At 43.9% G+C, this 27,303-nt stretch overlaps 1 protein-coding gene across 6 annotated transcripts in view; it reads left to right on the forward strand.

Moving 5' to 3' along the window:
- The first annotated feature begins 20,714 nt into the window (after positions 1-20,714).
- The window catches only part of LOC140737333 (BRD4-interacting chromatin-remodeling complex-associated protein-like), a 161,617-nt gene continuing 155,028 nt past the window's right edge, over positions 20,715-27,303 (forward strand). For 4 of the 6 annotated variants that reach the window (XR_012101107.1, XM_073063769.1, XM_073063771.1 and 1 more), the window contains exon 1: positions 20,715-20,914. The gene's annotated coding sequence lies outside the window, so the exon portion shown is untranslated. The remainder of the gene's footprint in view (positions 20,915-27,303) is intronic. The other 2 variants (XM_073063773.1, XM_073063770.1) reach the window with 2 other exon arrangements.

Raw genomic sequence — 27,303 nt, forward strand, 5'->3', positions numbered from 1 at the left:
CTCCTCCAGGTGCCTATCATCCAACCGCACCTGGATCCACCCATCACCTCCCAGCCTCTGTCGCTATTCCCACTCTCCTCTCCTCGATGTGCCTATCATCCAACCGCACCTGGATCCACCCATCACCTCCCAGCCTCTGTCGCTATTCCCACTCTCCTCTCATCCATCTGCCTATCACCCTCCTCTTCTGGATCCACCTGTCACCTCCCAACCTTTGTCACTATTCACACTCTCCTCTCCTCGATGTGCCTATCATCCTTCTGCACCTGGATCCACCCATCACCTCCCAGCCTCTGTCACTATTCCCACTCTCCTCTCCTCGATGTGCCTATCATCCAACCGCACCTGGATCCACCCATCACCTCCCAGCCTCTGTCACTATTCCCACTCACCCTTCCTCCACATGCCTATCACCATCCTCAGTTGGATTCACCCATCACCTTCCAACCCTTCCCAGTCTCTCTCCCCTCCATCTGCCTGTTACCCCTCCTCACCTGGAACCACCCATTATCTCCCAGCTCTTGCCCCACCCCTCCCCCTCAACTTTTGACTCAAGCTACCTCTGATAAAGATTGAATATTTTTAATGTCATTACCAGTACACAAGTGTAAAGGAGAACAAAATAATTGTTATTTCATATCCAATGCAGTATTAAAAACACAAAATATAGAGAACACAAAATATAAACAACACAGAGGCTGTGTACAAGAAAGGCCAGAGTCGCCTCTACTTCATGAGGATACTGAGGTCCTTTGGAGTATCCAGGCCTCTCCTTCACATGTTCTACCAGTGTGTTGTCACCAGTACGATCTTCTATGCAGTGGTGTGCTGGTGCAATGGCATCAACATGGGTGATGCAACAGGCTGAATAAACTGATTAGAAAGGCTGGCTCTGTTACAGGAGTCAAACTGGACACACTGGAGGTTGTGGTAGAACAAAAGACCCTGCGGAAAATCCTGGCAATTCTGGAGAATATTTCTTGCCCTCTGCATGCCACCTTGGCTGAACAGAGGAGCAGTTTTAGTAATAGACCAAGACAACTGCGCTGCTCCAAAGAGCGCTATATGAGGTCTATAATGAGTCAACCTATAGCCAGGGAAGTGATGACCCCCTCCTGTTAGACTGTCATTAACCTTTGTTTACCAGAGCTCTGTGTAAGCTTTGTTTACCAACCCTGCTATTGTGGACACCTGTGCAATACTTGTACATCTTAATTTTGAGGTAACTTATTTTTTATTCTTTCTTTCTTCTCTTCTAATATTTGTACATCTGCGCACTTGTAATGCTACTGTGACACTAATTTCCATTTGGATCAATCAAGTATCTATCTAATAACAAAAAGACAGTAAATTGAAATACATAAGTAGCTTATATATCTGGATTGTGTGTCCATGATGTGACACTAGGCACAGGAATGTCTGTACATAAAGGTGACTATGACAGAAAATGATAAAGTAGTGGTGGTTGGGGGTGCGGAGGGGTGGGTTAGTGGGTAGAGGTGTTGATCAGCCTTACTGCTTGGGGAAAGTAACTGTTTTTGAGTCTGGTGGACCTGAAGTGGATACGACATAGCCTCCTCCCTGATGGGAGTGGGCCAAATGGTCCATGAGCAGGGTGTGTGGGATCCTTCATGATGTTACTGGCCCTTTCTGGATCTATGTTCTTGATGTTGGGTAGGTTGCTGCCAGTGATGTATTAGACAGTTTTGACTTCCCAATGTAAAGCCTCCCTGTCCGGTCCTGCCCCACCTAAAAAGTTGACTGTCCCATTTCCCTCTGCACATGCTGCCTGACTCCTTGAGGTCCAACAATAGTTTATTTTTGTTCTGGATTCCAGCACTTGCAGCCTCAAGTGTCTCCACTTCATATTTCATTGTCCAGATTTCTTGAACCTAAAAGAAAATCAACCTGTTATCTTTGTAGAGAGTACTTTCAGTTGCAATAAAATAGGTTGCCAATTATTTCTCAAAGAGCTGCACCCTCATCTCCGAATCAATAAGATATGGCCTCACACCCGGTTTTCGTGGTTTAGTCACAAACTCCAAGAATGATGATTCCAACGTGGGAGTGCTTAATGGGCAGTGGAAAGGTTCATGATGTTCTAAGATAAATGCAAGTCATTTGATTTATGCTGTACCTTTCACAATCACAAAAGAAAGAAAGTTCAAATATCCAAGAACATGTATGTCACCATATAGTACCCTGGGATTCATTTTCTTGTGGGCATTCAGTGATTCCATTTAATTTCAGAATATGTATATAATCAGAATTTCTTATTCTCCGCAGACATCCACGAAACAGAAAATATCCCAAAGATTGAATGACAGAAGCATTAGAACCCCAAAGCCCCCTCCCCCCACACAAGCAGCAGCAAAAAACATCAACCCTCCTCCTCCCCCTCACCCCACTCTCCAGCAAAAGCACCAACACCCCCACACCCACACCCAATCTCCCACAGTAAATACAAAGAAACACAATGGAATCGCTCCACCAGGTTCCCGAACAGTTGCTACCCCTCAATCATCAGGCTCTTGTACCAAATGGGATATCTTTACTTGACCCATCATTGAAATATTCCCACAAACTATGGACTCACTTTCAAGGTCTCTTCATCTCATGTTCTTAATATTTATTGCATATTCATTTATTATTATTGTTATTCCTTTCTTTATGTACTTTCACTATTTGTTGTCTTGTTCACACTGGTTATATGGCCTAGTTGGGTGGTCTTTCATTGCTTCTGATAGAGTTATTATTTACTACCACCCCACTCGGGATAGGGTTCCCCTTGTCCTCATCTACCACCCCACCAGCCTCCGGGTCCAACGTATAATTCTCCATAACTTCCGCCACCTCCAACGGGATCCCACTACCAAGCACACCTTTCCTTACCCCCCCCCCCCCCCCCCCCGCTTTCCGCAGGGATCGCTCCCCATGCGACTCCCTTGTCTATTCGTCCCCCCCATCCCTTCCCATCAATTTCCCTCCTGGCACTTACCCTGGTAAGCGGAACAAGCGCTACACCTGCCCTCACACTTCCCCCCTCACCACCATTCAGGGCCCCAGACAGTCCTTCCAGGTGAGGCGACACTTCACCTGTGAGTCGGCTGGTATGGTATACTGCGTCTGGTGCTCCTGGTGTGGCCTTTTATATATTGGTGAGAACGAACGCAGACTGGGAGACCATTTCGCTGAACACCTACGCTCTGTCTGCCAGAGAAAGCAGGATCTCCCAGTGGCCACACATTTTAATTCCACGTCCCATTCCCATTCTGATATGTCTATCCATGGCCTCCTCTACTGTCAAAATGAAGCCACACTCAGGTTGGAGGAACAACACCTTATATACTGTCTGGGTAGCATCCAACCTGATGGCATGAACATTGACTTCTCTAACTTCCATTAATGCCCCTCTTCCCCTTCTTACCCCATCCCTGATATATTTAGTTTTCTCCCCCTCCTTTTTTTTCTGTCTCTGCCCATCACTCTGCCTGTTCTCCATCTCCCTCTGGTGCTCCCCCCTCCCCCTTTCTTTCTCCCTAGGCCTCCCATCCCATGATCCTTTCCCTTCGCCAGCTCTGTATCCCTTTTGCCAATCACCTGTCCGGCTCTGAGCTTCACCCCACCCCCTCCAGTCTTCTCCTATCATTTCGCATTTCCCCCTCCCCCTCCTACTTTGAAATTTCTTGCTATCTTTCCTTTCAGTTAGTCCTGACGAAGAGTCTCGGCCCGAAACATTGACAGTTTCGACGCCTGGCTTGGCCTGCTGTGTTCCACTAGCATTTTGTGTGTGTTGCTTAGTTATTATTCTATAGTTTTATTGAGTATGTTCACAAGAAAATGAATCTCAGGGTTATATATGGTGACATATATGTACTTTGACAATAAAAATCTACTTTGAACTTTGAATCAATGCAATACCACACAGAATTCAAAGTAGATATGTCACCGTGAACAACTCTGGGATTCACTTTCTTGCAGGCATTCACAGTAGAGCAAAGAAATACAACAGAATCAATGACAAAGTACGCACAAGTAAAGATTAATGAGCAGTCAATGTGCAAAAGAAGTCAAATAAAAAATAACTAAATAAATTAAGACTCAAAGTACATGTATTATGTGAGTATATGTACAGATTACAACATGAAGTATGTCCTCCTGCAGGCAGCCACAAAACAAAGAAACACCATAGAACCCATTCAAGAACACATCAAACACCCAACGCACAAAGAAAGAACAAATTGTGTAAACAGCAAAAAGTGAGCGAACAACACAGAATACCAAATATCAAACCAGGAAACCAGGAGTATTCAGTTTAGTTCAGTTCATGTCTATTGGAGTGCTTGAAAGTAAGTCCGTAGGTTGTGGAATCAAGTTCTGAGTTGTGGTGAGTGAAGTTATCCACACTGGTTCAGGAGCCTGATGGTTGAGGGGTAATAACTGTTCCTGAACCTGGTGGTGTGGGACCTGAGGCTCATTGTGGTGAGTGAAGTTATCCACACTGGTTCAGGAGCCTGATAGTTCTGGGGTAATAACTGTTCCTGAACCTGGTGGTGTGGGACCTGAGGCTCATTGTGGTGAGTGAAGTTATCCACACTGGTTCAGGAGCCTGATAGTTCTGGGGTAATAACTGTTCCTGAACCTGGTGGTGTGGGACCTGAGGCTCATTGTGGTGCGTGAAGTTATCCACGCAGGTTCAGGAGCCTGATGGTTGTGGGGTAATAACTGTTCCTGAACCTGGTGGTGTGGGACCTGAGGCTCATTGTGGTGAGTGAAGTTATCCACACTGGTTCAGGAGTCTGATGGTTGTGGGGTAATAACTGTTCCTGAACCTGGTGGTGTGGGACCTGAGGCTCATTGTGGTGAGTGAAGTTATCCACACTGGTTCAGGAGCCTGATGGTTGTGGGGTAATAACTGTTCCTGAACCTGGTGGTGTGGGACCTGAGGCTCATTGTGGTGAGTGAAGTTATCCACACTAGTTCAGGAGTCTGATGGTTGTGGGGTAATAACTGTTCCTGAACCTGGTGGTGTGGGACCTGAGGCTCCCGTACCTCCAGGTGCTCAAGTTTCCTCCCACATTCCAAAGTTTGTTCGGATTAGTGAGTTGTGGGTATGCTGCGGTGGCACTGGAAGTATGGCGACACTAGCGGGCTGCCCCCTGCACATCCTCAGGCTGTGTTGGCCGTGTGTTTCAATGTGCATGTGACAAATAAGGCTAAATCTAACCTAAACAATCTACAAATAGATTACATGTTCTTTTAACTCATTATAAATCATACATTATTACTTGCTTGATATCGAGAGTAACTGTGCTTTGAAAGCAATGAATTAGCAAGAAGGTGTTTAGAAAGATTTCAGGCATTAACAATGTCCTGTTACGTCACCATGGTAACATGGTGGTTAGCACAGTGCTATAATAACACCAGTGATTGGGTTCAGCTCCTGCTGCTGTCTATAAGTTTGAATGTGCACCCCATGAGCATGTGGGTTTCCTCCCGCATTTCAAAGATGTACAGATTATTAGGTTGATTGGTTAAATTGTTGTAATTGGACCAGAAGGACCGATACTGTGCTGTATCTCTAAATGGATAACATTGAAATGGCGCTTTCACTGTTGTGTTAAAACATCCTGAAGCATTTCACATGGCTGAAACTTAGGACATGCAATGGACATGGAGGTTCACAAGAGGATGGGAGTTTGATGATTTTTGAGATGGTTGTAGAGCTGGTGGATATTAAGGATGTAGGGAAGATGAAAATATGGAGGGACTACTAACTAGCGGAACAATAATTCAATATACTGTACTTAGCAAATGTCTTAGGCACATATATATAGTTAGGGCGCCTAAGACTGCTGTACAGTGCTGTATTTGTCAACGTGGAATGATTTGTAAATCTGGCAGAGCAAAGGAAGTTGGGAAAGATGAGGTTGGAACGCCATGAGAGAGGTGTGGGACAGGTGGTAGAGAAGGAGTGTTAGGGGCAGGGAGCAGCATGGGTGCAGACAAGGTCATTTGATTCCAAACAGTTGGTTTATTATTACAGAATGTCTCTCCAGTGCTTCCTGTTTATTCCCCTCTCTCTTCCCCTTTTTCAACCATGATTCCCCTCTCCCTGCCTCTTTCCCACTCTCAGTCCACCATAGAGACCCATATCAGAATCAGGTTTATCATCACTCACATATGTCATGAAATTTGTTTTCTTTTTGCCAGCAGTACAGTGCAATACATAAAATTACTACAGTACTGTACACAAGTCTCAGGCATCCTAGCTATATATATATATGTGCATAAGACTTTGCACAAGAGTTCACTGGGCAGTGAGAATGTATCTGACCTAGGCAGCAGTGGTTTGGCTGACCTCCAAATTACTGAGGACAGATTGGACTTTTCTGGTCACCTACCTACAGGAAAGATGTAAGTAAGGTTAAAAGAATACAGAGAAAATTTACAAGAATGCTATGAGGACTTGAAGACCAGAGTTACAGGGAAAGGTTGAATAGGCTAGGACTTTATTCCTTGGAATGTAGAAGCTTGAGAGGAGATATGAAACCCCTTCTTGTTGCGTGTCCCTAGGGATGCAGCTTGTTAGCCCCTTGCTAACAGCCACAGGACTCAGTTGAGAGAAAACCACCTTTCTCAGACTCTGTATGTCTAGGGTAGATACCCCCTGGGTCCCGGCAAACCCGTGAAGTTGGGATGTCTTGCCCGCCCGAACCCCGATTTGTGTGAGTCACTTACTGTGTCACTTACTGCTCCCATGCAATCTGTATGCACACCATACACTGCATACAGTTATAAAAAAAAGTATATTTAAGAATGTTAATTTAACCAAACAGTTATTAAAGAAAAGAAACGGTCAAATGTGCACACAAGTTGGAGCTTATGTTGAAGTTGTCTTTAACTCACAGGCTGGATTCTCAGTCTGCGTGAAAGCACACACCACCTTCCAAATGTCACTTGAAATCCATCTCGAACAAACAGGCTCTCCCACAGGAGTATCGGTCCTTCCTTCTTCATCTGCCCCATCCTCAGCCAGTTTCCCTCCTGTCCTCAACCCACACCAGTGTCCATCACGAAAACCTCTCCGCCCAACGTTTTCTAGAACCTTCTTCCAATTCCAGCATCCTGATTGGATGACCCCATATTCCTAAGCTGAACAACAAAGACCCTTATCTCAGCTCAAACCCAGGCAGGCTTAAAGCAGAACTCTTACACAACTGCTGAAGTGAAATATTTACAGCATAGCAGTAAAAATCTTAACCAGGGCATTACAGGTAGACAAAATGATGAGGGCTATAGATAGGGTAAATGCAGGCAGGCTTTCCCCACTGAGGTTGGGTGGGACTGGAACCTGAGGTCACAGGTTAAGGGTGAAAGAAGAACATGAGGGAGAACTTATTTGTTCAGAGGGTGGTGAGAGTGCGGAGCAAGCTGCCAGCGGAAGTAGTGATGCAGGTTCAATTGCAATATTTGGATAGGTACTTGGATGGGAGGGATATTGAGGGCTATAGTCTGGGTGCAGATTGATGGGACAATGCAGAGTAGATAGATTGAAAGGCTGTTTTGTGTTGTGGTGTTCTATGACTGTATGACAATGCCATGAATATTTGCAGATCCCATTACATGGGACATTGTTAGTGCACCAGTCAACGAAACCTTCAGATACACTTATCAAGGAGCAACACACAACACACATCCAATCCGATGAAGGGTCTTGACCCTAAACATCGACTGTCCATTTCCTCCAGCGATGCTGCCAGTCCCAACGAGTTCCTTCAGTATATCACAGAAACCAGTTTCCCTCTATGAACTCCATTCTTTATTTCTTACGCAGTGATTAGCGAAATTGCTTTATAGAGCTAGTGATCACCAATCAGGGTCTGTCTGTAAGGAGCTTGTACATTATCCCTGTGGTTTTCTCCCACATTCCAAAGACGTATGGGTTAGACGTGGTGAGTTGTGGGTATGCTGTGTTGGCACTGGAAGCGTGGAGACACTGCAGGCTGCCCACAGCACATCCTCATACTGTGTTGGTCGTTTACGCAAAGCAACGCTTTTCACCGTATGTTCTGATGTCCATGTAACAAATATCTTCTATCTTTTCTCCTGTGGTAATCTGGATTCTAGCATCTGCAGTCTCATGTGTCTATTGAAGAGTAGTTTAGAGAAGATTTTCCCACCAAAACAAGCAATCAGTAAGAGACAACCACAAATAAATCCCTGAGAGAATTCAGGAGAGAAGCTATTCACCTAGAGTTATTAAAATACAAAACTTGTTTCGAGATTTTTCACCCTAGAGTACTGTGGACCCACTCATTGTCTGTATCCCAATCCCATTTCAATAGATTTGAAAATGGAACTGGAATTGGTTGTTTAGTGCCACATATAGCAAGATAGAGTGAAAAGCTCGTCTTGCATACTGTTCATACAGATCAGATTATTACACAGAGCATTGAAGTAGAACAAGGTAAAACAACAACAGAATGGGACAACAACAGAAATTGTAACAGTTACAGAGAAAGGTAAACAGGAAAGTGCAAGCTGATAACGAGGTAGTTTGTGTGCTCTAGAGTCCAATTTAACATATTAGGGAAGCATTCATAACTAAGAGCCAGCAGTTGTCCTTGAAGCTGATGATATGTGCTTCCAGGCTTTTGAATCTTCTGCCAGTAATTCTCCCCCCCCCCCCACCACTCCCTATTCCTGTTTCCCTCTCACACCTTCTCTTCTTACCTGCCCATCACCTCCCTCTGGTGCTCCTCCCCTTTCCCTTTCTTCCATGGTCTTCTTTCCTTTCCTGTTAGATTAACCTTGTCCAGCCCTTTATCTCTTTCACCAATCAATTTCCTGGCTTTTTAATTCACCCCTCCCCCTCTCCTGGTCCTATATAGATTCCTATTATCTGCCACCTCGTACTTCTTCCTCCCCTCCCCCACTATCTTATTCTGACTCCTTCCCCCTTCCTTTCCAGACCTGATGAAGGGTCTCAGCCCAAGCCATTGACTGTTGATCCATGTCCATAGATGCTGCCTTGACCTGCTGAGTTCCTTCAGCATTTTGTGTTTCTTTGCAGTCATATCTAGAGCAGTTGCTGTACTGAGCCGTGATGCATGCAGACAGGATGCTTTCTGACGTGCATTGATAAAAGCTGGTAAGGCTGAAGATATGCTGCATTTCTTTAGCCTCCTGAGGAAGTAGAGCCATGGGTGATCTCGCTCAGCTGTGACATCTACTTGGTTGGATCAGGACAGGCTATTGGTGATATTCAATCCTGGGAACTTGAAGCTCTCAACAACATTGATGTAGACAGGAGTCTGTTCACTGCAACCCCCACCCCACCCACCACCTTCCTGAAGCCTATAGTCTATGAATGTTATATTATTTAACTTCAAAACATGAAACCAAGAAAAGTACAGAGCTGGGAATAACGTGTTATTGTATATTTAATATTTCAGTAATTTTTGAGTTATCTTGTATGTGAGTACACACACACACACACACACACACACACAATGTATATAATATATACACATATTGGTTCATTAAGCATTCTTGTTTATTTAAATAATTTATTACATATGTATAAGTACATGAATTGCATGTGTCATCATGATACATGTGCATCTCGCTTAAAGTAGACACAAAGTTATACCCATCTTCCCTCCCAGACAACTGTGTCTTCTTTTGAATTAGTTTAACGTTTTGAATTCGCGTAACATAACACTCATGTAACTTTAGTTTCTTTTTACTTTAGTAGATGCGCACTTATGACGTATACCATTCACGTACTTTTACATATAACCCCGTAATGAATTGTGTAAAAAACAATAATACTTAATCAAACAATATATTTACAATATTACTTAAATATTACTGAAATATTAAATATACAACACTTCTCCTTGCTTAGCTATAAACTCAAAACTCAATATAGAATGCATCTCAACTCACATATATAACATATTGCTCTATAGTCATATATAGAGCAATATGTTATATATGAGTTGAGAGCATGGTAATGTGATGATGTGTGTGTGTGTGTGTGTGTGTGTGTGTGTGTGTGTGTGTGTGTGTGTGTGTGTGTGTGTGTGTGTGTGTGTGTGTGTGTGTGTGTGTGTGTGTGTGTGTGTGTGTGTGTATACACACACCTGAGAAGGTTGTGGAGAATAACAGAGCTAAGATCCTCTGGGACTGATAAGCAGGTACTGACACCAACCAGACAGTAATACTGGACAAGGAACTGAAAAGCAATAGTAATATAGATGTGGAAATCCAGAATGATAGCAAGATCAGGAAGAAAGAATATGAGAAGCTGGAGAAATACCAGGGTTTGAAAGAGCAGATAGAAAGGATGTGGAAGGTTAAAGCCAGAGTAATCCCGGTGGTGATAGGAGCACTTGGAGCTGTGACACCTGGACTGGGAGAGTGGCTCCAACAAATCCTGGGAACAACATCTGAGATCTCGTCCAGAAAAAGCACACTACAGTACTAAGAACAGCAAAGAGACTGCGCCAAACCCTTAAGCTCCCAGGCCTCTGGTAGAGGACCCAAGATTGAAGGAAATTTCAAATTGTTCTATTCAGACCTAAAGATTTAATCACTGTGGAAGATTTCTTACTCTTGTGAGATAGTCTCTTCCTGACCAGGGAGGTCACTCTGCCTGGCAGGTGAGACTTGTGGCTATGAAATTATCTCAGGTTCTGGGGCCTCCTCCATGGTGCTTGTAACAGTTGACTCTGGGACTGTAGGAAGTGGTTTTGACAGCTCTAAATACCTTTCTTTTGCACATGTTGATATCCTGAATAGTGCATGGCAAGCTGCTCAATCTGCTGATCTATCCTAGGCCATCAGACAAAGCTTCAAGCCAGTGCTTTCACCTTGTAATAAACAAAAGTACACTGCAGATGCTGTGGTCAAATTAACACATACAAACAAGCTGGAGGAACTCAGCAGGCCGGGCAGCATCCGTTGAAATGAGCAGTCAACGTTTTGACCCTTTGTCAGCACTGTGTCATTTCACTGCTCGTTTCAATGGATGCTGCCCAACCTGCTGAGTTCATCCAGCTTGTTTGTATGTGTTGCTTTCACCTTGACCATGCCTTGATGACCGGTAGGTAGCTCCTCTAATATTTTAGCTCTCAGCTTGGATGGTACAATAACTCCCAATCCCCACATAAGGCAATGACCGTCAAGGGTAAGTTCATCCCAGCACTGGGAAACAGAACCCATCTCTGCATTTGTGCTGCTGCTGTTAGTGGATTGAAAATGAACACTAGTGATTGTTGATCAGCAATGAGGTAAACTCTCCCGTACAAGTTACTAGTTGAAAATTTTACACCCCAAACCAGACTCATAATCTCTCTATCAATCTCTGCATAACTTTTCTCTGCCGCAGTCAGGGAATGTGATGCAAAGGTTATGTGGGGTGTTCAATTCTATCACTCATAACGTAACATGATTGCACCTGTACCATAAGGCGAGACATCACAGGCAAGCTTCGCTGGATGACGTGGATCATAATGTGTGAGTACGCTGTCTGATGTCACCATTTCCTTTGTCTTTTGGAAAGCCACCTCACACTGCTTTGTCCATTGCTATTTTTCCCGACCTGTACTAATGAGTTCAAGGGCTGGAGCACAGGGTTTAGCAGGAACCTGTTACAGTAATTGACAAATTCTAAAAAGGACCACGGCTGTGACACATCCTTTGGCCTTGGGGCATCTAGCACTGTTTGAATTTTCTCAGTATATTTGTGCATTCCTTGTGTGTTGATGGTGTAACCACAGGAAGTAATACTTGGTTTATACTTATCGTGAACTTATTAAAATTCACACTTGTGTCAGGCTCTGAGCCCATAATCTTCTAATCTTTTTAACTCTGTCTTGAAATTTTGGGGATGCTCCTTGTCATCACTCAATGGTAAAAATGCTGTCATCCAGGTAACACTGAGTGCCTGGGCAGCCTTGTAGCACCTGGTCCATAGCTTTCTGCCAGAGTGCAGATGCAGATGCTACTCCAAAAATAAGGATATTATAGCAATAAAACTCTCCCTTTGTGAGTGTTTAAGGTGAGAAGCATTTTGGACTCTTCTTCTCAGCTTAGTCCACTTTGCTGAAGTGTTTGTCTCAGAGGTTTGCAAAGATATCCTCTATCCTAGGCAGCAGGCACTGTTGCCTCTGAGGTTTGCGTGTGCACACATCTTTTCCTACAAGCACACAAAGGAGTTTAAATTGCACACAAATGGTTGTCACCCTCTACCTCGTTGGCATGTTAAGTATATTTCACAATTGTGCACAATCTTTGTCTGCAGATTTTAGATCTGGCCCATTTATATGATTTTATTGAAGAAATTATTCAGTGTGCACACGATGTTGTCACTGGGAAAAAAATTGTACAGCACAAGATTTTGCACACACTGGTCATCACAAGTTATAAGACCATAAGACATAGGAACAGAATTAGGCCATTTGGCCCATCAAGTCTGCTCCACCATTCAATCATGACTGATCTTTTTCCCCTTCCTCAGGCCCACTCCCCGGCCTTCTCTCCGTAACCTTTGCTGTGTCCAATCAAGGACCTATCAATCTCTGCCTTAAATACACCCAACGACCTGGCCTCCACAGCTACCTGTGGTAACAAATTCCACAAATTCACCATCCTCTTGTTAAAGAAAATTCTCCACACCTCTATCCTGAGGCTGTGCCCTCTTGTCCTACATTCCATCACCATGGGAAACATCCTTTCCACATCTTCTCTGTCTAGGCCTTTCAACATTTGAAAGGTTTCAATGAGATCCCCTTTCATCCTTCTGAATTCCGGCGAGTACAGACCCAGAGCCATCAAACCTTCCTTGTATGATACCCCTTTCATTCCTGGAATTGTCCTTGTGAACCTCCTCTGAACCTTCTCCAATGCCAGCACATCCTTTCATAGATGAGGAGCCCAAACTGTTCAAATACTCCAAGTGAGGCCTCACCAGCACATCCCTCAGCATCGCATCCCTGTTCTTATATTCTAGATCTTTGAAATGAATGCTAACATGGCATTTGCCTTCCTCACCACAGACTCAACCTGCAAGTTAACCTTCGAGGTGTTCTGCACAAGGACTCCCAAGTCCTTTGCATCTCAGATTTTTGGATTTTCTCCCCATTTAGAAAATAGCCTGCACATTTATTTTTACTAACAAAGTGCATGATTTACAAGGATGTTGCCTAGATTGGAGAACATGACATATGAAAATAGGTTGAGTGAACTTGGCCTTTTCTTCTTGGAGCAACAGAGGATGAGAGATGACCTGATAGAGGTGTATAAGATGATGAGGGGCATTGATCGTGTGGATAGCCAGAGGCTTTTTCCCAGGGTTGAAATGGCTAACACAAGGGAGTATAATTTTAAGGTGCTTGGAAGTAGGTGCAAGGAGGATGTCAGAGGTTAAGTTTTTCACAGAGAGTGGTGGGTGCATGGAATACACTGCCAGCGACGGTGTAGAGGCAGATACAATATGGTCTTTTAAGAGACTCTTAGATAGGCACATGGAGCTTAGAAAAATAGAGGGCTATGTGGTAGGGAGATTCTAGCCAGTTTCTAGAGTAGGTTACATGGTCGGCACAACATTGTGGGCCAAAAGGCCTGTAATGTGCTGTAGCTTTCTATGTTTCATTCATTTTCCTACATTGTTTTTCATTTGCCACTTTCTTGCCCATTATCCTAATCTGTCTAAGGACTTCTGAAGCCTACCTGTTTCCTCAATGCTACCTGTTCCTCCACCATTCTTCATATCATCTGCAAATTTGGCAACAAAGCTATCTATTCCATCATATAAATCATTGACATACAGCATAAAAGGAAATGGTCCCAACACTGACCCCTGCGGAACACCACTAGTCACTGGCAGCCAAGCAGAAAAGGATCCTTTTATTCCCACTCACTGCCTCCTACCAATCAGCCAATGCTATAACCATGCCAGTAACTTTCCTGTAATACCATGGGCTCTTAACTTGGTAAGCAGCCTCATGTATGGCACCTTGTCAAAAGCCTTCTGTAAGTCCAAATATACAACATCCACTGCATCCCCTTTATCCACCCTACTTGTAATCTCCTCAAAGAATTCCAAAAGGTTCATCAGGCAGGATTTTTCCCTTAAAGAAACCATGCTGACTTTGTTCTATCTTATCCTGTTTCACCAAGTACTCCATCATCTCATCCTTAACAATTGCCTCCAACATCTTCCCAACCACTGAGATCAGGCTAACTGATCTATAATTTCCTTTCTGCTGCCTTCCTCCTTTCTTAAAGAGTGGAGTAACATTTGCAATTTTCCAGTCCTCTGGCATGTGTATATATAATATAGATATATAAATAATATAGTTTGATGAAGCATTCCTGTTCATTTAAGTAATTCATTATGGGTTATATGTACAACTACGTGAAATGCATATGTCATCATGCTAGCATGTGATACATGCGCCCTTGCTTAAAGTAAACTCGGTTGGACCCACATTCCCGAACTTCCGTGCCTTCATTTAAATTAGTTTAATATTTTGAACGTTTAGGTTCATTTAATTTTACTTTAGTGAGGTGCGCACTTATGATGTGGTGGTATAATGACATATGCCATTCGCGTACTTTTACATATAACCCGTAATGAATCATGTAAACAAACAACAATGCTGACTCAAGTATTATTTGACAGATATTACTGAAATATTAAATACAATGCAGCTACAGATACTGGTAACCTCTATAGCTAACCTCATAAAAAGACAGCAACCATGTCAAAGTTTACCAGTATTTCTGATTCAGAACTTTATAAGACTGTAACTGTTGCAGTTACTTGGAAACAAACCAAAACTGCTCAGAGAGTAGAGGGTGGGGGGCGGGGGGGGGGGGGGGGGAGGTCAAGACACACTATTCATTCAATAACAAAGTTCCAAAGTCAAAGAACATGTTCAATCTTTTATTAAGAAACCAGCAAAATGAACACTCTTGAAAACGATAAAAAGTAATGAAACTAAACTAGCGATATAATGAAACAGTCTTAGCGTATTAAATGTAATTAAGCCAAGTGTTCTTAAATGTATTTAAAAGTATTGAAATATAACTAAATGATTTAAGCACATTTAAGTGGTTAACAAAAAAAAATCTCACACCCTCTGCCCACACTCTAGCTGTACCCAAACTAGACTGACCCCCAGGACAAAGCATGAGTAACTAAGCTCTTCACTTCTATCACATCCCAACCCATATGGCTACCCTTAATAACTACACAACACAAAATATGATAGAAAATAGATACATGGCTCCTACAGTAACAAAGGGTAAACCACCTACGTGCTGCCTTGACCCTGTCCCTGCCACATTTTTTAAGTACTCTTTTAATAGTGTTTTCAATTCTGTTAGGAAAATTATGAACACATCTCTTGAAACAGAAGTTTTTCCTTCAAAATTGCGGCTGTCAAACCCCTACTTAAAAAGCCAAACCTTGATAGTGAAGTACTAGCTAATCAAATTTTCACCTCCTGGGCAAGATTCTTGAGAAAGACATTTTCAAGCAACTCAACAACTTTCAGAATGAGAACAATATTCTAGAGAAATTTTCAGTCAAATTTTCAGAGCAAAGCACAGCATGGAGATGGCCCTTACCAAATTTTTCAGCGACCTAGGCTCAGCACTGATGCCAACGGAGTCTCAGTTCTAGTTCTTTTAAATCTAAGTGCTGCCTTCGACACAGTTGACCACAACGTTCTCCTTCATCGCCTTGAGAATTAGGTTGGCCTCTCTGCTAGTGCCCTTAAATGATTTTTCTCATTCATTGTAGAGAGAAAATGTTTTGTCTGTCTTGGAGACTAATTTTCTGAGAGAGAGAGGGAGAGAGAGAGAGACAATATGGTGTTGCTCAGGGAAGCTGATTGGTTTCCTTCTCTTCTCCTTGTACATGCTCCCTTTAGGAGACATCATTAGAGAGCATAGACTTGATTCCCACAGTTATGTAGATGACACACAGTTGTCCATCTTGGTTGAGCCTTATAACACCCGATATTCTCTAGTAAACACAAAGTACACTGCAGATGCTGTGGTCAAATCAACACGTACAAACAAGCTGGATGGACTCAGCAGGTCGGGCAGCATCCGTTGAAAGCAGCAGTCAACATTTCGGGCCGAGACCCTTTGTCAGGACTGAAGAAGGAGGGGGCAGGGGCCCCATAAAGAAGGTGGAGGGAGGGTGGAAAACCAATCAGAGGAAAGATCAAGGGGTGGGGGAGGGGAAGCAGGGAGGGGATAGACAGGAGAGATGAAGAAGGAATGTAAGGGGAAAGCACTATGGGTGGTAGAAGAAGGCAGAATCATGAGAGAGGTGATAGACAGCTAGAAGAGGAGACAGAGTGAAAGTAGGATGGGGGAAGGGAGAGGGAGGGAATTACCGGAAGTTGGAGAATTCGATGTTCATACCAAGGGGTTGGAGACTACCCAGACGGTATATGAGGTGTTGCTCCTCCAACCTGAGTTTGGCCTCATCATGGCAGTAGAGGTGGCCATGTATGGGCATATCCAAATGGGAATGTGAAGCAGAGTTGAAGTGGGTGGCAACCGGGAGATCCTGTCTGTTGTGGCAGACGGAGCGGAAGTGCTCGACGAAGCGGTCCCCCAGTCTGCATCAGGTTGAGGGGAGGAGAGGCTGTACTTGATCTGGTATTGGGGAATGTACCTGGTCAGGTGACAGGTCTCTCGGTGGGAGAGCATTTTGCAGATAGTGATCACAATTCTATCTCCTTCACCATAGCATTGGAGAGGGATAGCAACAGACAAGTTAGGAAAGCATTTAATTGGAATAAGGGGAAATATGAAGCTATCAGGCAGAAACTTGGAACTATAAATTGGGAACAGATATTCTCAGGGAAATGTACAGCAGAAATATAGCAAATGTTCAGGGGATATTCTCGTGACGTTCTGCATAGGTACGTTCCATTGAGACGGAAAGGAAAGTAGGGTACAACAACTGTCGTGTACAAAGGCTGTTGTAAATCTAGTCAAGAAGAAAAGAAAAGCTTATGAAAGGTTAAAAAAAAAACTAGGTAATGATAGAGATCTAGAAAATTAGAAGGCTAGCAGGAAGGAGTTTAAGAATGAAATTAGGAGAGCCAGAAGGGACTATGAGAAGGCCTTTGTGAATGGGTTTAAGGACAATCCCAAGGCATTCTACATGTGAAGAGCAGGAGGATAAGACATGAGAGAATAAGACCAATCAAGTGTGACAGTAGAAAAGTGTGTATGGAAAAGGAGGAGATAGCTGAGGTACTTAATGAATACTTTGCTTCAGTATTCACTATGGAAAAGGACCTTGACGATTGTAGGGATGACTTACAGCAGACTGAAAGGCTTGAGCATATAGACATTAAGAAAGAGGATGTGCTGGAGCTTTTGGAGAGCATCAAGTTGGATAAGTCACCAGGACCGGATGAGATATACCCCAGGCTACTGTGGGAGGCAAGGGAGGAGATTGCTGAGCCTTCGGCGATGATCTTTGCATCATCAATGGGGATGGGAGAGGTTCTGGAGGATTGGAGGGTTGCAGATGTTGTTCTCTTATTCAAGAAAGGGAGCAGACATAGCCCAGGAAATTATAGACCAGTGATACTTACTTTAATGGTTAGTAAGTTGATGGAGAAGATTCTGAGAGGCAGAATTTATGAACATTTGGAGAAGCATAATATGATTAGGTATAGTCAGCATGGCTTTGTCAAAGGCAGGTCATGACTTATGAGCCTGAATGAATTTTTTGAGGATGTGACTAAACACACTGATGAAGGAAGAGCAGTAGATGTAGTGTATATGGATATCAACTAGGCATTTGATAAGATACCCCATGCAAGGCTTATTGAGAAAGTAAGGAGGCATGGGATCCAAGGGGACCTTGCTTTGTGGATGCAGAATTGGCTTGCTCACAGAAGGCAAAGAGTGGTTGTAGATGGGTCAAATTCTGCATGGAGGTCAGTGACCAGTGGTGTGCCTCAGGGACTCCTTCTCTTAATGATGTTTATAAATGACTTGGATGAGGAAGTGGTGGGATGGGTTAGTAAATTTGCTGATGACACAAAGGTTGGGGGGTGTTGTAGATAGTGTGGAGGGCTGTCAGAAGTTAAAGCAGGACATCGATAGGATGCAAAATTGGAATGAGGAGTGGCAAATGGAGTTCAACCCAGATAAGTGTGAGGTGGTTAATTTAGGTAGGTCAAATATGATGGCAGAATATAGTATTAATGGTAAGACTCTTGGCAGTGTGGAGGATCAGAGGGATCTTGGGGTTCGAGTCCATCGGACACTCAAAGCAGCTGCGCAGGTTGACTGTGTGTTTAAGAAGGTGTATGGTGTATTGGCCTTAATCAATTGTGGAATTGAATTTAGGAGCCGAGAGGTAATGTTGCAGCTATATAGGACCCTGGTCAGACCCCACTTGGAATACTGTGCTCATTTCTGGTCGCCTCACTACAGGAAGGATGTGGAAAATATAGAAAGGGTGCAGAGGAGATTTACAAGGATGTTGCCTGGATTGGGGAGCATGCCTTATGAGAATAGGTTGAGTGAACTCGGCCTTTTCTCCTTGGAGTGACGGAGGTTGAGAGGTGACCTGATAGAGGTGTATAAGATGGTGAGAGGCATTGATCGTGTGGATAGTCGGAGGCTTTTTCCCAGGGCTGAAATGGTTTCCACAAGAGGACACAGGTTTAAGGTCAGGTGTAAGTTTTTTATGTAGAAAATGGTGAGTGCAGGGAATGGGCTGCCAGCGAAGGTGGTGGAGTGGATATGATAGGGTCTTTTAAGAGACTCTTGTACATGGCGCCTAGAAAAATAAAGGGCTGTGGGTAATCGTAGGTAATTTCTGAGGTAGGGACATGTTCGGCACAGCATCTTGGGCCGAAGGGCCAGTATTGTGCTGTAGGTTTTCTCTGTTTCTATATTTCCCTTCAACCATTCAGTTCTTGAACCAACTGGCACAACCCTAATCACTACCTCAATATAGGAAACTGACTCTGCTGAGAATGCCCATAAGAAAATTAACCTGAGGGTACTAAATAGTGACGTAGCAATGCACACACAAAACGCTGAAGGAACTGAGCGGGTGAGGCAGCATCTATGGAATGAAGTAAAGAGTCGATGTTTCAGGCTGAGACTAGCATATGTCCTGTTACTTACTGCCTGTAATGAGTTTGTGTGTCCTTTCTGTGACCACACGGGTTTCCTCCCACACTCGGTTAATTGGTCATTGTAAATTTTCCAGTGATTAGGCTAGGGGATTACTGAGCTGTGTGACTCGACGGACCGGAGGGGCTGATTCTGCGCTCTACCTTAATAAATAAATACGAACTGTGATAATAAATTTACTTTGCCTTGGACTTTATACTACAGCGGGCTTTTATGTTGTAATTATGTCTTTAAAACTGTGTAGAATTTTTGTTTGTTTTCCTCGTGAACGCTGACGCTCTGTGCCTGTGATACTGCAACAACTAAGGTATTCATTGCACCCCTGCATACGTGCATCTGAGCATGAAATCGATTTTCATCTCCCCAGTTCAATTTCTCTGGGATCTCCATAAACCTTCAATTCCACTTTTGCAGTTCCCCACCACTGGAAGCCAGATTTCAACTGCTGAACTCTACTCCAAACCTCCCCGCTCTTCTCCCTCTCGTAATTGTTTGACCAAATATCTACCATCTAATTCATGTGAAATTACGTTCCTGCGAAGTGCCTTCGGATGGTTTACTATTAGAGGCGGTATTGTTATTGTCGATACTATACTCCCGTAGAGTTCCTGAACCTTCAGTGACAGGTGAAATGACGCCATGAGTCATGTAAGAAAAAGGCGTGGATTACCTCTATATAGTTCGCTTTTTCATGAATTAAAATACATCCATCCCCTTCCGCCTTTGACACCCATAGATACCTGAGACACAATTAGTCACAACAACATTCCTGACACCGACGTAGTAGATTCAAATCTAGCCAATGAACATGCTTGTCAACTTTGTCTGCCCCGCCCATTTATTTATGAATAATTAAGCAGGCTCCGTCAATCCATTCCATGCGACCAATCAGGGCGAGAGGAGCTGTTGTCTGTATGTCTCTCTCCCCCTCACTCACTCTCTCTTACCCCCCCCCACCCCTTTCAAGGTAGAACTTGTATTGACCAATAACGTAAATATTAAACACTGGCTGAACGACCAATCAGAAGTAGTCATCGTCCTCTGGTTCGTCAGCCTATCAAGAGAAACGATGAAGTTCTAATTTATCAGCCAGTAGCAATAGAGGCCCTTGGCCATTACTCAGTAACGATTGGCTAATCGCGATCCACAGTTAGCCAACGGAACGCAGCCATCAGTGGCGGCCTGTTCGCCAATCATGAACGGCTATTGGCCGCTGCGGTGCGATTCTTAGCCAATCAGATACGCCCATCGACCCCGGCTCATCATCTATTGATTTGGCACCCGAAGGACCCCAGTGAGGAGGCGACTAAGAAATGTGCCTTGAATTTTAGAAAATAATTAAAAGTGAAAGAAAACGTCTGGGTTGGAGTCCAATTCAGGGAAATCAATGCACGAATAATTAGGCTCAGATTTAAAAACTGCGGGTGATGAGCACAGCGGGAAAGGACAAATGAAAACATAATAATTTAGAATAAAAGAGAAAAAATCACCTAGTAAATAAATATCTGGAAAAATGGGAGTGAAATATTTTTTCCTGCCGGGTGAGGTGTCTGTGGAGAGAGGGGCTGGTGTTTAGCCGAAGCTTTGAAAATGTGATTGCATTTTTTGACAGGACTGTGCGGGAACAGCTGTTGTTATGACCTCCCTTCAGTCATGTTAGCCCCTGATGTGATGGCGAGGAAACCCCGTTAGGCAGGCGCTCTTCATGACGGTGAGTTCCTTTCGAGTATTACAAATTTCTCTTAAATGTCTTTCCCTTATTTTCTCTCTCTCTCGCGCCCGCTCTTACTACCCCTCCCCACCCCTCCCTTCCGAGAGAGAGAGAGAGCGAGCGAGAGGTAAAACAACAATCCCAGGGAAAAATGCCCATTATCCTCTTTTATTTAAAAAAAACACCCCCTCCCTCCCCTCAAACCACCTTATTCCTTTTTTTTAAATTAAAAAAAGAAATAGCACAGCGATACAAACAATAACTCGGGGGCCGCCTCTGCTTGTCTAAGTGCTCCTGTCGCAGGTCATGTTGCAGACTGCTACAATGTATCTCTTTTCCCTTTGAAGTCCCTGCGAATGGAACGTTGATACATGTCTCGGCGTTCCATTTCCGAATGTTGATAAATCCCAATGTTGTCCCGTTCCACCGCTCGCTTTTCCCCTCCCTCCTCTCCTCCCTCCCCCCTTCTCTCCTCCCCCCTTTTTTAAAATCGGTGAAAGTTTTCTCTCCCTCGTCCCCCCTTCCTTCAGATGTCCCCCTTACCCATCTATCTTGAGGGTTCATTTTTAGGCCCACTTGCTTTTCGGGACGGCCACCTCTTCTATTCCTTCCTCCCCCCCCCCCCCCCCCCCCCCACCACCACCACCACCACCACCAGCAGCATCAGCTGCGACCTTGTATTGCACTTTTCTTAAGCAAAAAGAAAGAGAAAATGAACAACTTGCAGTATCCAAAACATTTAGGAGTGTTGCAATTTGATGTGTGTTTTTAGCTTCAGTTTTTTTCACACAATTGAATGTATTTATCTCTTGAAGGAACTATTTACAAAGCTCTGCCCTGCTCTAGTTCCCTAAGCAAGTTGTATTTTACTTTTGAAGCAGAATGTTACACTGGAGAAATTGTTTGGTGTTAAATAATGATTTAATTTTAAAATAAAAGTAGCTGGTGAATACTCCCACACTATCCAAGGATTCTGTACCTTAAAGTAGCACACATTTAAAGTCTCACTTTAATATATTTAGCTTCATCTTACTGGGCTTGTAATTTTATTACGTGGTTGTGTTGATATTCAAATTTACCTGGAGTTTGTTGGTCGTGTGTAGCTGCTGAATTAGTGATAGTTTGTTCACTTGGCTCGAACTTCTGGTTTGAAACTATTTCCTTGCTGTCCCGTGAGAGAGATGGAGTTAGTATGCAGGTTCTCATTCGTCCTTTCTGTTTCTGCTGGTGTCTGTGCCTGGATATTTGCCCCTTTACCTTTTTTTCCTGGTGGGGGTTGGAGCTGTTTTCTCCTTCTGCCCCATTTCCTGGTGGGGGTTGGGGGATCCTCTTTTCTCCTTTTGCCCCATTTCCTGGCACTGTTCCACATTTTATATTGTTATTCCTTATTCAGGGTCGGGGGTTAATTTGGAATGATTGCTCTTGACCCTCGGCATGTGCCTTGTGGGATTTTTTTTGCAGAGTTAATTTTAAATGTATGATGTTTCTGTACTGTAAATATTGTGTCAGAAATGCAGTTCCAAGATACAATAGCGTAGGATAAATAAAATCGAGGAGGGAAAAGAAAGCGGTGACAGCCAAGAGCTTTTCTAGTTGTCACACAAGGACCACCAGACTCAAAAACAGTTCCTTTCCCCAAGTAGTCAGGCTGATCAACACCTCCACCCACTACCCTCCCCACCCCCAAGCACCACTACATTTATCATTTCCTGTCAGTCACCTTATGCACAGACACTCCTGTGCTTGGTGTCATTTTATGGACCTACAATCAATCTGTGTATATAAGCTATCTTAATGTATTATGGTTCATTGTTTTTAAATTATTGTTTTTTGTGCTGCATCAGTTCAGAGTGACAATTTTGTTCTTTACAATTGTGTACTGTAAAGGATATTCAGCAATCTTGAATCTTGACTTCATTAGTGATATGAAAGATAAGCAGTTTGCTGTTAGATATCTGGGTTGCAGGGTTGTTGAAATTAGCTTCTACCACTGATGTTTGGCACCAGGAATGACTCCCCCCGGCTGAATTTCAGTAAAGTGATTATGCTTCGTCAAAGTTGTTATGTAACTAGTTAACTGTTTCCACCATCCTTCTGTTGCTGTCCCATCTCCAGCTTGTTGTTTCGAACTTTCAGGTTAGATATTGGACCAGATTGTATCCTCCACCTTGTAGGCACTGACATTGTTACTATTTATTATGAATTGGAATCAGGTTTACTGAAATTTGTAGCAGCAGTACAGTGCAATACTTAAAATATACTATAAATTACAATCTGTACTATAAATTACATTTTGTATATAATTTATAGTGTACATGTTAATGTGTATGCTATTAATGTATACACTATTTAAATGCATGATTTATAGGGTTTAATACGTTATACGCTTGTCCTATACCTGCGAATGTCAACAATTTTAGGTTGTATATTGTATTCATTCTGTGATATTAAATGGAACTATCAAACTATTTATTTTTTGAGATGCAGCACTAAGTAGGCCTTTGGCCCTTCTAGCCATTTGCACTCTGCCCATTACCCCGCTGGCGTTCAGGGCAGCAATAAAGGTCCCCCATCTCTGGCAGTGTTCAGGACTTCCTCTCGGTTTTCGTGACTGTCAGTCACACGAGTCCCAGGTGGACACTAAGAAATACCTTCGCAGTCAGATGTAGAAGTTTGTTGTTTCTGTTACAATTTTGTTTTACCAGTCAGTGTTGTCAACCCTTAGCTGAACTCCCCAAACCTGGAGGACCGGTGGACCACTCTTAGTCTGACCTCTACCCTCCGACCTGTTTGGCATGGGTGACCCTACCAAGAGCCAAAGCATAAAGCACTGACTCCAGCCAACATAGCTCTCTGGGTCATTGACCAATTAACTTACAAACCGGTACATCTTTGAACTGTGGGAGGAAACCAGAGCACCCAGAGGAAACCCATACAGTCATGGGAAGAATGTACAAACTCCTTACAGGTAACAGCAGGAATTGAACCTGTGTCTCTGGCACTGTAAAGCATTGTGCTAACCACTATGCTACCATGCCACTCATTTTTGAATATGTAATTTTATATCTTGTAAACTAAGGATTATTTTATATAAAATTAAAATTATAGATGTAATATATATTTATATTTCGCACAAAAGTAGTGAGGTAGTTCAAGGTTTCATTGTCCATTCAGAAATCTGATGGCAGAGGGGAAGAAGCTGTTCCTGAATCATTGAGTGTGTGTCTTCAGGCTCCTGTACCTCCTCCCTCATGGTAGCAATAAGAAAAGGACATGAGCTGGGTGATGGGGGTGCTTAATGATGGACACTGCTTTTCTTGAGGCATCGCCTTTTGAAGATGTCCTGGATGCTGGGGAGGCTAATGCCTCATGATGGAGCTGACTGAGTTTACAACTCTCTGCAGCTTATTTCAATCCTGTGCAGTAGCCCCTCCCATACCAGAGGGTGATGTAGCCAGTCAGAATCCTCTCCATGGTACAACTGTAGAAATTTAGGATGTGATGTATCTCTTCTCATCTGCATTAGCTTTTGCAGTTTGTTGTCACTTTTAAAGTTTTTGTTTTGATGGGAAGTGGGAAGGAATTTACCTTCAGTTTATCAGTTGGGTGAGATCATGGTCAAAGTGTTTGCAAGTGTAGCATTTGGATATTGTTGTGGAATTTGCACATTGTGCTGAGATGGTTGTTGAGAAAAGTGAAAGTGTCTGAAGTTAGGAATGACACAGGAAGTGCAGGAGAGGAGAGCAGCTGAGTGAGGTGTGGGTGGCAAATCATAAACACGAGGTTCTGCAGCTGGCGTTCCCCACCTTTTTTATGCCATGGACTTCTACCATTAACCTGTCTGCAGACCCCAAGTTGGGAAACCCTGATGAATAAACAGTCTTCAACAGGAGATTCTACAAGTCCATCTGACAGAATTAGGCCATTAATCTGCTCCACCATTCCATCATGGCTGATTCGTGATCCCTCTCTACCCCATTCTCCTGCCTTCACCCCACGACGCTGAATACCCTGACTAATCAAGAACCTATTAACCTCCACTTTAAATATATCCTATGACTTGGCCTCCACAGCCATTCATGGTGATGAACTCCACAAGGTTCACCACCCTCTGGCTAAAGGAATCCTTCCTCATCTCCATTCTAAAGGGATGCTTTTCTGTTCTGAGGCTATGTCGAGGGGACTCCTCCCACCCCCACTATGGCAGACATCCTGTCCACATCCACTCTCTCAGGTGGGTCAGTGGGTTAGTCCGGGAAGCTGCGCTCAATGGAACTGCCTGTGTGGAGTGGCTTGAGTAAGGTACCAGAGGACAGGCAAGCACTCCTGGAACTTCTTGGCCATGAAAGAGGGGAAATGGCCTGTGCTCTCCCTGGTTTGTGCTTTTCCCTCCGAGCTGGGTGATCCAGAGGCTGCTGCCCGAAGTAACGAACCATCCCTGCTTTGGGTACAAAGACTTTAGCATTCTCCTCCCCCGCCCCCCCCCCCCCCCCCTCCAGTAGGAAGCCATCTGCTCGTGGTGATAATATCAGAGGAGCAGAGTTTTGTTTCCGGATGTCCTGACCAATAATTACTTCCCAAAATAGGGATGCGGAAGTATCAAGCTACATTATAACAGTATTTCATTGCATTATCTGTACCTGCTTGTGGGAGCTTGGCTATGCATAAATTGCCTGTGACTCCACTTCAAGCACTGCCATGTGGAACATGCAAATTTACAGCGCACCACAGGCTCTTCGGCCCACATTGTTGTACTGGCCTTTTAATCTACTCTAAGATCAGTCTAACCCTCCCCTCCATTTTTCTATTTTTCATGTGCCTATTTGAGAGTTTCTTTAAACCCCCCCCCCCCCCCCCATATCTGCCCTTACCACCACCCCTCTCAGGATGTTCCACGCACTCACCACTCTCTGTGTAACCAACTTGCCCCTGATATCCCCCTCAGCCCCATACTTTCCTCCAATCACCTTTAAAGTGGTGATGGTTGTTGTGTTCTGTGTGGGAGAGTTTTTAAAGGGGAAAAGCCATTTCACTGGGGCAGTTCCACTCTCTTGACCTGGGAAATCAGAGTCCATTGCAACGATCAAGCGTCACAAACTGGGGTCTTCCGTGGTTGCAGTGACGTCTTCTGTGTCTCAATCGTCCAGTCTGCCGGAACTGACTTAAAACTATTCCCCCTCGTATTAGCCATATCCACCCTGGGAAAAAGTCTCTGGCTGTTCACTCGATACGTGCCTCTTATCGTCTTGTACACTTCTGCCAAGTCACCTCTCATCCTCCTCCGCTCCAAAGAGAAAAGCCCTAGTTCACACAACCCATCCTCATAACACATGCTCTCTAATCCAGGCAGCATCCTGGTAAATCTTCTCTGCACCCTCTTTAAAGTTTCCACAACCTTCCTGTAATGAGGCGACCAGAACGGAACACGATACTCCCAGTGTGGTCTAACCAGAGTTTTATACTTGCTGCCTGTTATGCCACTGGCTATACAGAAGGATTCTTCATTGCTGTTTCTGTGACAATTGTTTTTTGTCCAGTCAGGGTTGTTCACCCTGAACTGAACCTCCAAACTTGGAGCACTCCTAGTCTAGCCTCTACTCTTTGACCTGTTTGGCATGGGTGACCCTACGAAGAGCCAAAGTACAAGGCCCTGATTCCAGCCAACATAGCTTGCCAGGTCATTGAGGCACGCAAGCCTCCGAACCCAACAACAAGGTTTTGGTCTTCCTGGAGGAGCTGCAGTATGAATCTTGTGACTCTTGAAGCTCCTGACCAGTGAAGTCCATCGCATTGTACTCCCTCCTGGAGGGGGAGGTTATAAGTCTGCCTTTCATTCACATGGTTTGTACCAGCAGAGTCAGGGTAACTTCAGTAATCTCTACAAAGTGTCCACGAAGTAAATGTGTCCTTCTGTCACTGGGTTACATCATCGTTCTCACAGTCAGCTCGTGTTGTGGATTCTTGGCGGATGGCTAATTTGTGTTCCGTCTCCTTGTTATGATTTGTTAATTGGTATCATTTCAGCTTCGTACATTGTTTGGTGGGTAACATTTTTCCTTCTGAGTCAGAGGTTCTGAGTTCAAATTCCACTGCCTTCCCTTGGTGAGACTGACACACCCTGTGTCAGAACTGAGGGAGAGTGCTGCCCCCCCCCCCCCCCCCGAGTTTCTCAGTCTAAATTGCGACCTCTGCGCAAACAGAAGCTACAGTGGTGGTTTTCTTCTGGGCTTTTCAGTGTACACCATCACAGAGCACATCTGATCGCTATGACGTATTGTGAGGAGTTTTGGGCCCCTTGTCCAAGAAAGGGCGTGCTGACTGACATTAGAGAGGGTTCAAAGTTTACAAAAATGATTCTGGCGCAAGGCCTGTCATATGAGGAGCGTTTA

Source organism: Hemitrygon akajei, chromosome 12 (assembly GCF_048418815.1).
Source record: "Hemitrygon akajei chromosome 12, sHemAka1.3, whole genome shotgun sequence".
NCBI classification, from domain to species: domain Eukaryota; kingdom Metazoa; phylum Chordata; class Chondrichthyes; order Myliobatiformes; family Dasyatidae; genus Hemitrygon; species Hemitrygon akajei.